General features: G+C 33.3%; 1 long non-coding RNA gene across 1 annotated transcript; it reads right to left on the bottom strand.

Annotated features, from left to right (window-relative positions):
* Positions 1–6,067: 6,067 nt before the first annotated feature.
* LOC115973639 lies at positions 6,068–8,080 on the bottom strand. The gene is made up of 3 exons (XR_004087796.1): positions 7,959–8,080; positions 7,056–7,140; positions 6,068–6,373 (listed from the first exon to the last, which is right to left on the bottom strand). It is a non-coding gene; the product is annotated as an uncharacterized LOC115973639 (long non-coding RNA).
* Between the last annotated feature and the right edge of the window lie 325 nt (positions 8,081–8,405).

Genomic DNA, 8,405 nt, shown 5'->3' on the forward strand with positions numbered 1-8,405 from the left:
CTTCATTTCCAAACAAAAACAAATTAAAAACAATATACAAGACGGTCTTTGTTACAATATACAAGACTTCCCCAATGCAATCATTAGGAGAAAAAAAAAAGTTGTTTACATTTTTAACATTTATATACGCATTGATTTGTTGATTATAGATTAAATTTCTTTAATCTCTAATCCAGTTAATGAATTACCTTATTCACTCATTTTGATTTATTGATAGGATAATTATCTATAAATGTTAAATACTATGCCGAAATAGTTTTCTAGTTTCACTTTAGGTTCCATCACTTTTATGAATTGTAGAGCAAAACTTTCACTACACAATTCAATGCCCCGGATTCAATAGGACTCATAAATCATAACCTTATTAAGCATCAACATATACTGCAAATCGAGACCGAACCCCTTCTTCCGAAACTTTAGTACTATAGTTTATACAACCACCATAAGTTAGTCAATTTTTATTTTTAATACAATAATACTAGGAGTACTATAAATTTTATCATATAAATTTTATAAACCTATGTATGAAGATTTAAAAATAAAATAAAAAATTAATTAAATTCAAATGTAACTCTCCAAGATGAAGCACATGGGAGATGATGGAGATGTGGAAATTCTAGAAAAAGTGGATACAATACGCAAACAGTTGCGAGAAAAAGAAGGAGAACTTGAAGATTTAGAAGCTTTGAACCAAACATTAATAGTGAAGGAGCGCAAGAGCAATGATGAGCTGCAAGAAGCTCGAAAAGAATTAGTTAATGACCTGAAAGACTTAGCTAGTAGTGCTCATATCGGCGTTAAGAGAATGGGAGAACTTGACAGTAAACCATTCCATGAAGCAATGCAAAGAAAGTATAATGAGGAAGAAGCAGAAGACATAGCTTCAGAGCTATGCTCATTGTGGGAGGAATATCTGAAGGACCCTGACTGGCATCCTTTGAAAGATATTACAGTTGATGGGAACCATCAGCAAGTTATAGATGAAGAAGATGAGAAATTGAATGATCTGAGGAAAGAATTGGGTGATGAAGTTTACAAGGTTGTGACAGCAGCTTTAATGGAGATAAATGAATACAATCCTAGTGGGCGGTCTATAATATCAGAATTGTCGAACTATCCAGAGGGAAGAAGAGCTACACTTGAAGAGGGGGTCATGTTTATATTGAAGCAATGGAAAGTAGCTAAACGCAAAAGGGGAATGAGTTGAAGGAAATAATATATCTAAGTCCTCTAACGGAACAATGTAGTGGAATTTGGGAGACATGTCACAGAGAGATGGAATAAGCTGCCCGCTTACATGATGGTGGTGGGTGTTCAAGGCATGTGTTCTCTGTAATTTACTGTGTTTCATATCGGAGGGATGTTCTCTACAAGTCTCCATTGAACAACTTGTTGAAAGCAACTGCATAGTTAGCATTCTTCTTGTTCAATCGATGGGAAACTTGATGGAAAATCTATTTGAAAATACAGTGTAGCCTTCAATCTAAAACTTGTGTTCTAAAATGAACTTATTTTCTTCCCCAAAAAAGTAAAAATAAAATTAAAATCTATCAAAAAAAAAATTAAAAATTTATTTATTATACTGTAAATATAGTACCATTTGCATTCATTGTGATTTTATATAAACATTTAATTGTAAAATTGGTAGTAGTTTCAATATTTTTGTTTACATTTTGCAGAAGTTCGTTTACACTCGTCTTATATACAAATTCCCAAATAACAGTGACTTTACTCATAGTTTCACCTTCTCAAGAACCTTGACCATGACTCCATCATGCGATTGTACACCTCTTGGGTTGATATCAATCGTAGAACGTTCAACTTCATCTCCGAAATGTTCACTTCCGGAACACTCAAGAGAGTAAGTAATCACATGACCTTATTCTATTTTCCTCTATTTTTGTTTTAGAAGGCGTTCGTTTAGAGGGTTTGTATTACCAAACTGTTAATTTTCAAGTGTAACTTTTCAAAGGCAACTCTTCATTACATACATAAATGGTGTTTCATATTCATTTATGAAGGAAAATGAAAGTTATATGTCTTTTACAGCATAAACAATGTTTAATACCATAGGAGAAAAAAATCACAAGATTCTTTCAAGATTGCTAGTTGTAGAATTGGGGATTAGTTGTATACTGAAGGTGATTTTCCTGGAACCCTATAGCAAGCTCATTCAAGTGGGGGCAAATATAATCTTAAAGCTAACACATTAAGTTGTCCCTCTAACAACTTTAACTTGGTTCAGTGTTTTGGAAACTGAGTGCACCTACATCCATAGGTAATACCAACTAAAAATATCTACTATTATTCACTCCTCACATTATATTCAACAAACCCATATCATCATGCACATCTGATCACAATATTAGTTAGTTTGATTGAAGCCATTACTTGAATCATTCTAAGACTTTACTGCTCTTCATATTAGCTGCATTTCAAGGCATTGAGTAACAATAACGCATAGTACCATTTTTCTATAACTTTCTATACGCTAGTTGGGCATGATACAGCAGCAGCCAAAGTTCAAATACATTTATTATAAGGAATAATAGTAAAATTAATAAATAAGACAATATTAATCACAGATCGCTAAAAAATCACTAAATGCACCGTTTTGCCTTTCATTTCAACAGCACGTTTCACACACAAAAGAGCCTACAAATAGAATTCTCACACACAATTGATTGTGAATACTATAATGAGCTTGAGAATATCTAACAAGCAAACAAAAGAAACAAAGATGAGTAGAAAGAAAAATAGGTACAATGGGCATTAAAATATATATTCCTAAGATCAAAATCATTGTTTTTTTTTTTTAGGGAAAAAAAAAAAGAAAAAGAAAAAAGAGAGAGACTAAGAGAGTTTTTGAAGAAAAAAGAGAAAAAAGAAAATAAAACTATGAAAGATAACATATATATATATATATATGTGTGTGTGTGTGTGTATGAGATGACAGAAAAGATTATCAATATCATCAGTAAACCACAAGTCTATTTTTATTTTTAGTTTTTTATAGGAAGATTGTGAATTCTTTATTCATGACAAGTACGATGGATTAAATCATGAGCCAAAGCTTGCTCAATAAAAGGGAAAAAAGTACAAATAGAAGATTGAAGGAAAAAAAAAAAAAAAAACTATAGCTACTATAGCTATAGTGCCACTTGATACTATAGCTACTGTTCAAAACTAGGAAAAAAGAAAAAGAAAAAAAAAAAAAAAGAAAAGAGACAAAGTGGCTCACTAAACCCAAATGGCACTATAGAGGCATTGCATTTTTTTTATTTTTTATTTTTTATTTATTTTTATTATTATTATTATTTTTTATATAGTTAATAGAAATAGATACTTCTCACTCCCTCTAATTTTCACTAAGCACAGAAACTCCACAAACTGAGTTACAAACACGTGCGCTAAACTCTTGTGCCCATTCTATGGGCCAATACACACATATTGTTCCACTGTTGCTTCACCAAATGTCTTCCCTTCTACATTGACACCATTAGCAATCTAACCATTACTAAACTTTTGGTGGGGTTGCCTTTCTGTCTCTTCTTTTCTACAATGTTAGTGCCTTTGAGTTTGATAGGTAATAATTTTTCTCAATCCTCCTCCTGCTTCTAGGTTCCCAAATCTAAGAATTCTAGTACTTTAATATATATATATATATATATATATATATATATATATATATATATATTCTGTTTAGATATGGAAAATGAGATACATGGATATAAGAGCAACCACAATCTTGCAAAATACAAACAGTAAGTAATTTTTCACATTTTGACCAAAAAACGACCAACATTTGTGGGTGTAAAATTGTGCATAAATGCACAATTGCTACAATAACCGTGCATATATGCATAGTTATTGTAGCTTTGCATATTATTATTTTATTAATTTCCCAATTTGGCTCCCTTTTTTCTCTCTCTTCTTGCTTTGAAACAAACTCTGAAATGAACTCGGACTTTTCTTTTCTCCCTCATATTCTTACTCTTCCGTTACAGACTCACACCAGTCAAGAAAGTATCACCCAAATACAAAAACCCCAAAACTAAAATTAACAATAACCTATTAAGTGGGCCATGTGTACCACCATGGAAATCTTAGGGGCATGGTCAAAAAAATTGTTTGGGCGTATTATTCAAGCCTATTTTCAATCTTTATCAAGCCCATTATTTGTACTAAGCTTATTTATCAAAAAAGACAAAAAATAAAATTTAAGCTTGGCTCTTTAATAAATAAATAGACATAAACAAGAGATTTTTATCAACCAAATCCCAGCTAGTTACGTTCACAACAATTTGGGGAAAATAGGTATTTACTCTCACAACAATTTGATAGCCATTTACCCCTAATTTGAAAAGTATGTAGTAAAATGCATATGTTTTGAAGTTATTTACCAAAATGCGGCTATTTTGAAACTTGGTGTAAAACTTAATATCTTCAAAAAAATTTAACTAGCAAAATATGCATGAAAGTTTTACCTGTAACTCGATTTTGTTAAAATTAAGTTTAAAAAATAGGGGCATTTTGTTAAATAGTTTCAAAATAAGAGTAATTTGCTGCATAGTTCGTAAATTAAGAGCAAATGCCCATTTTCCCCCAACAATTTTGGGGTCTACTTTTTCTTTAGTGTAGATTCAAAAGTTCCCCTTGCTAGTTTATCAAATAAGCCAAAAAATAAAATTTAAGCTTGGTTTCTTAATAAACAAACAAACACAAAAGAGATTTTTATCAACCAAATCCTACATATTTACATTCACACCATAAATTTGGGGTCTACTTTTCCCTAGTGTACATTTGAAAGTCTCTCTCGTTCAAGGTTGCTTTTCCTTTTGTATGTTCCACAAGTAGAGAGCTTGGGTGCCCTACACTCATTGGGTATCTTCAATTGATGTATTCTTCTAGATTTTATTTATTTAATAAATTGGTAATCTATTTGATAATAGCTTTGCAGCTTAATTGGCAAATTGTGAGGTTTCCAACACATGGTTTTTGAGAACCTCATGAAGCTATACAGAAGAATTAAAACTCTATTGGTGTTTTTGTAACTTATCCAAACCCTATGAGGTGGTTTTGCATTTTAACCTTCCTTAAAAAGAAACATTTCCATGTCCAATGTTAACCCCACTAAACTTTAAGGGGAAATAGGGCCATAAAGGAGGTATGGTGTTAATTATTTTTAGAATTAGAGAGAACAATGTTATTTCCTAAAGATTGAGTATAATAGCTAGGTGTTGTTCTTGTCATTCGGCTTAAATTTTTAATATTATTGAAAATATGTTTTTAAGGTATTCATTAACAAAATCGTATAAAATACAATTATTTTAAATATGGCAGTAAAGTCATTCTTATAACACATCCTTCCTTTTGGGATTAAAAATGGATGGCTTGAGATTAAAAAAAAGGTTAAGTAAAATGTCACAAAATCTCAAGAAACTAGATTCCCAGATGTCCCCCACACCAGGCCACTATTTATGAAAAAACTCAAAACCCAGCTGTGAAATCGTACTTAAGATTAGTCCAGTTCAAGAAGACAGAGAACACAACCCAATATTTGCACTAATCCCATTAGATGACCTGAACAAAACCATAAAACACAGGCACAAAAACTGTCCCACAACCATTTTAACTATATATATAATGTGCTTCCATCAAAGTGAATTAAAGAAGAATATCTAATTACATAAATTTAGAAAACAAACAAATCTTGATAATGTTTTCATTATTCTTATAGCTGGGTTTGAGTAACTGTATGACCTCATAACAGAGAATGCATGATGCAAAGCAATGCTTGATAAATTTATTTGTGAGGAAATTGGTGATGGTGGGTTTGGTAACATGTATAAATGGAACATTAATCATGGGGTTAGGTCCTACGCACTCCCAACTGTTGGTGTTAAGGAAAGCCATAGTTGTGGGAAGTTCAATATCCTTAATCCATGAATATATTCTTCCATGCAAATCCTTAGCAACTATATCCAGGTCTTAGATATGGAGAGCATCTCTTAAGAGACACAAGCATATACAGTATCAGCGCTCATGTTAATATACAAAAAAAATACCCACTTATAGGTATCTCCCAAAGTCTCAAGTGCAAAGAATGTGGGTTCAGGCCAAGGAATTAATCAATAATATGGATTTTTCACATCTGACTTGAGCTGTTGACGGTAAAATCCAGTTGATTCAGCATGTTGTTTAACACACACACAGAATGCAACCCTGCTCAAGTAAAGTGTAGTATAAACAAAGAGCAAAATTTCTTTAAACAATAGCTCTTTTCTGTAATAAGAAAAGAAAAAAGGTTTATTTACAGTCTATAGCACAAATCCAGATCAGCTATTTGCTTTATCCCGAAGAAGTGCTCAACCTAGAAGATGGACAGAAAATTGCACTTTGTAATCAGTGCAAGCAATACGGAAAGACAGAATAAAATTAACGATACATAAACCCAGATGGAATGCTATTGAGCAGAACGCATGATTCTTAACCTCTTTCTTTTTCATAGGAAAATCAGCAGTGTTGAAAAGGATGCAAATGCATACCTCTAGTGACCTATTCTCTAACTTTTAGAAATGTGAAGAGGTATTTTTAGCTTGTAATATTCACGAATCTACAAGTTGTCAGGATTGATATTAGTAAACTAAGAATTTTTTTTTTTGATAAGTGAAAAAATAAAAATAAAAAATAACCACGTATTCCCTTTTTTTTAGTTGGTAAGTTACAACCACACCCAGTAGGTGTTAAAAGTTAAACCTCAACCAAATCCTCCAGCTGTCTCTTACATTGGAAGAAGGTGCCATTTGAGCCAGAGCTAGGGCTCATTAGCAGCATTCTCCTGTTGTACACTGGGCATCTCTTGATTTTTATTTTTATTCTTTTCCCCATGAAGCAAGTCTCGTGAAATCATTTACTAAAAGAAAACTACAACCACCACCACTAAAACCGTACTAATATATGAAACTTAGAAGGCTGGGTACATACTTTTTTATTTTCATGGATATAATAAAATCAAGGATAATATCACAAAATAGTATTAAGATGTTACTGACCTTTCTATCACCAAGCATTGGTGTCAAGCCCCCAGGGAAGTCCTTCTCAACAGTAGCAAAACCACTTCTAGGATCACTCGTTTGCCTGGTAAAAAAATACACACAAAAAAGAAAGAATAAATATACCAAGTAAACAGAGGTTAAAAATTAAAAAATGTTTTTTAGACCATACAGCTACAGACTACTCATGCTTCACTAATTCAAAGCTTTGATTAAGAAGAAAGCCTTCGTTGGAGCAATGCAAAACATAAGATGTGTTTATCAACCAAATATAAATACGAAAATCATTGCGTTCATTGGAATAGCAATAGCCTTATTCGTTTGAGAGCAAAACATGCTCAGGGTGTTGAGCATTATGCTACCTAGATTAAAGTGAACTTTTGTTTGCTAGAACACGCTCTCTCAAAACGATGTATACTCTTTCAATTAATTTTTAAAATGTCCAATTTCCTATCCAAAAGAAAAAGAAAGAAAAAAAAAATCATACTTTTTCACACACACACACATATATATATATATATACATTAATTTTTTAAGATTTAGTATATTTTTAGAATCATAATTTTATATGACAAGAAATTCATACTTCATTCCATCTCGTCAACCATTACCAACATCATCAATTCATCAAATGTTTGTTCAGAGCCGAAATTGAACATTCCCTATTAATATAGTTTCTTTTTCTATATTTGATTTATATAAATAAAAGTCCAACTGACTGATCAACTCCCATATTCGTTTTTTTCCTCACTTCAATTACCTAGCAGCCACGCAATGGCTTGCAAGAACAAGCTTTCCTTTATACCATAATTGATATCCAAAACTTAACCTTATGATGATCTTCTAGCAGGTATTGACACCAAATTCATGCAAACTAGAGAGAGAGAGAGAGAGAGTACATACGCTTTTTACCACCGACAGCCTTGTGAACCAGCCTTCTCGGCGATGGGCTCGGCGGCGTTGGGTATGGGTTCGGCCTTGTCAGCGTTGGGGTCGTCGGCGCTGGGCTGGTCTCTCGGCGTCGGCGTCGGCGTCGGCGAAGTTTTTTATGGAAGGATTTATCTGACGAAAGAAAAAAAATTAGGGTTTATCTGGAGATCGGATGGAGGGTGAGGGTTGAGATCGGATGGAGGGTGAGGGTTGAGGTCGGAGATGGAGGGTAAGGGCTTCAGAGATGAAGGCTTGAGAGATGGAGGCTTGAGATCGGACGGAAGTGATGAGGGTGAGATCGGATGGAGCGTAGAGATGGAGGTGATGAGGGGTCAGATCGGATGGAGGTGATGAGGGCTTCAGAGATGGAGGTGATGAGATGGAGGCTTGAGATCGGACGGAGGTGATGAGGGTCAGATC

The sequence above is a fragment of the Quercus lobata genome, unplaced genomic scaffold (genome assembly GCF_001633185.2).
Source record: "Quercus lobata isolate SW786 unplaced genomic scaffold, ValleyOak3.0 Primary Assembly Scq3eQI_157, whole genome shotgun sequence".
Classification (NCBI taxonomy): Eukaryota; Viridiplantae; Streptophyta; class Magnoliopsida; order Fagales; family Fagaceae; genus Quercus; species Quercus lobata.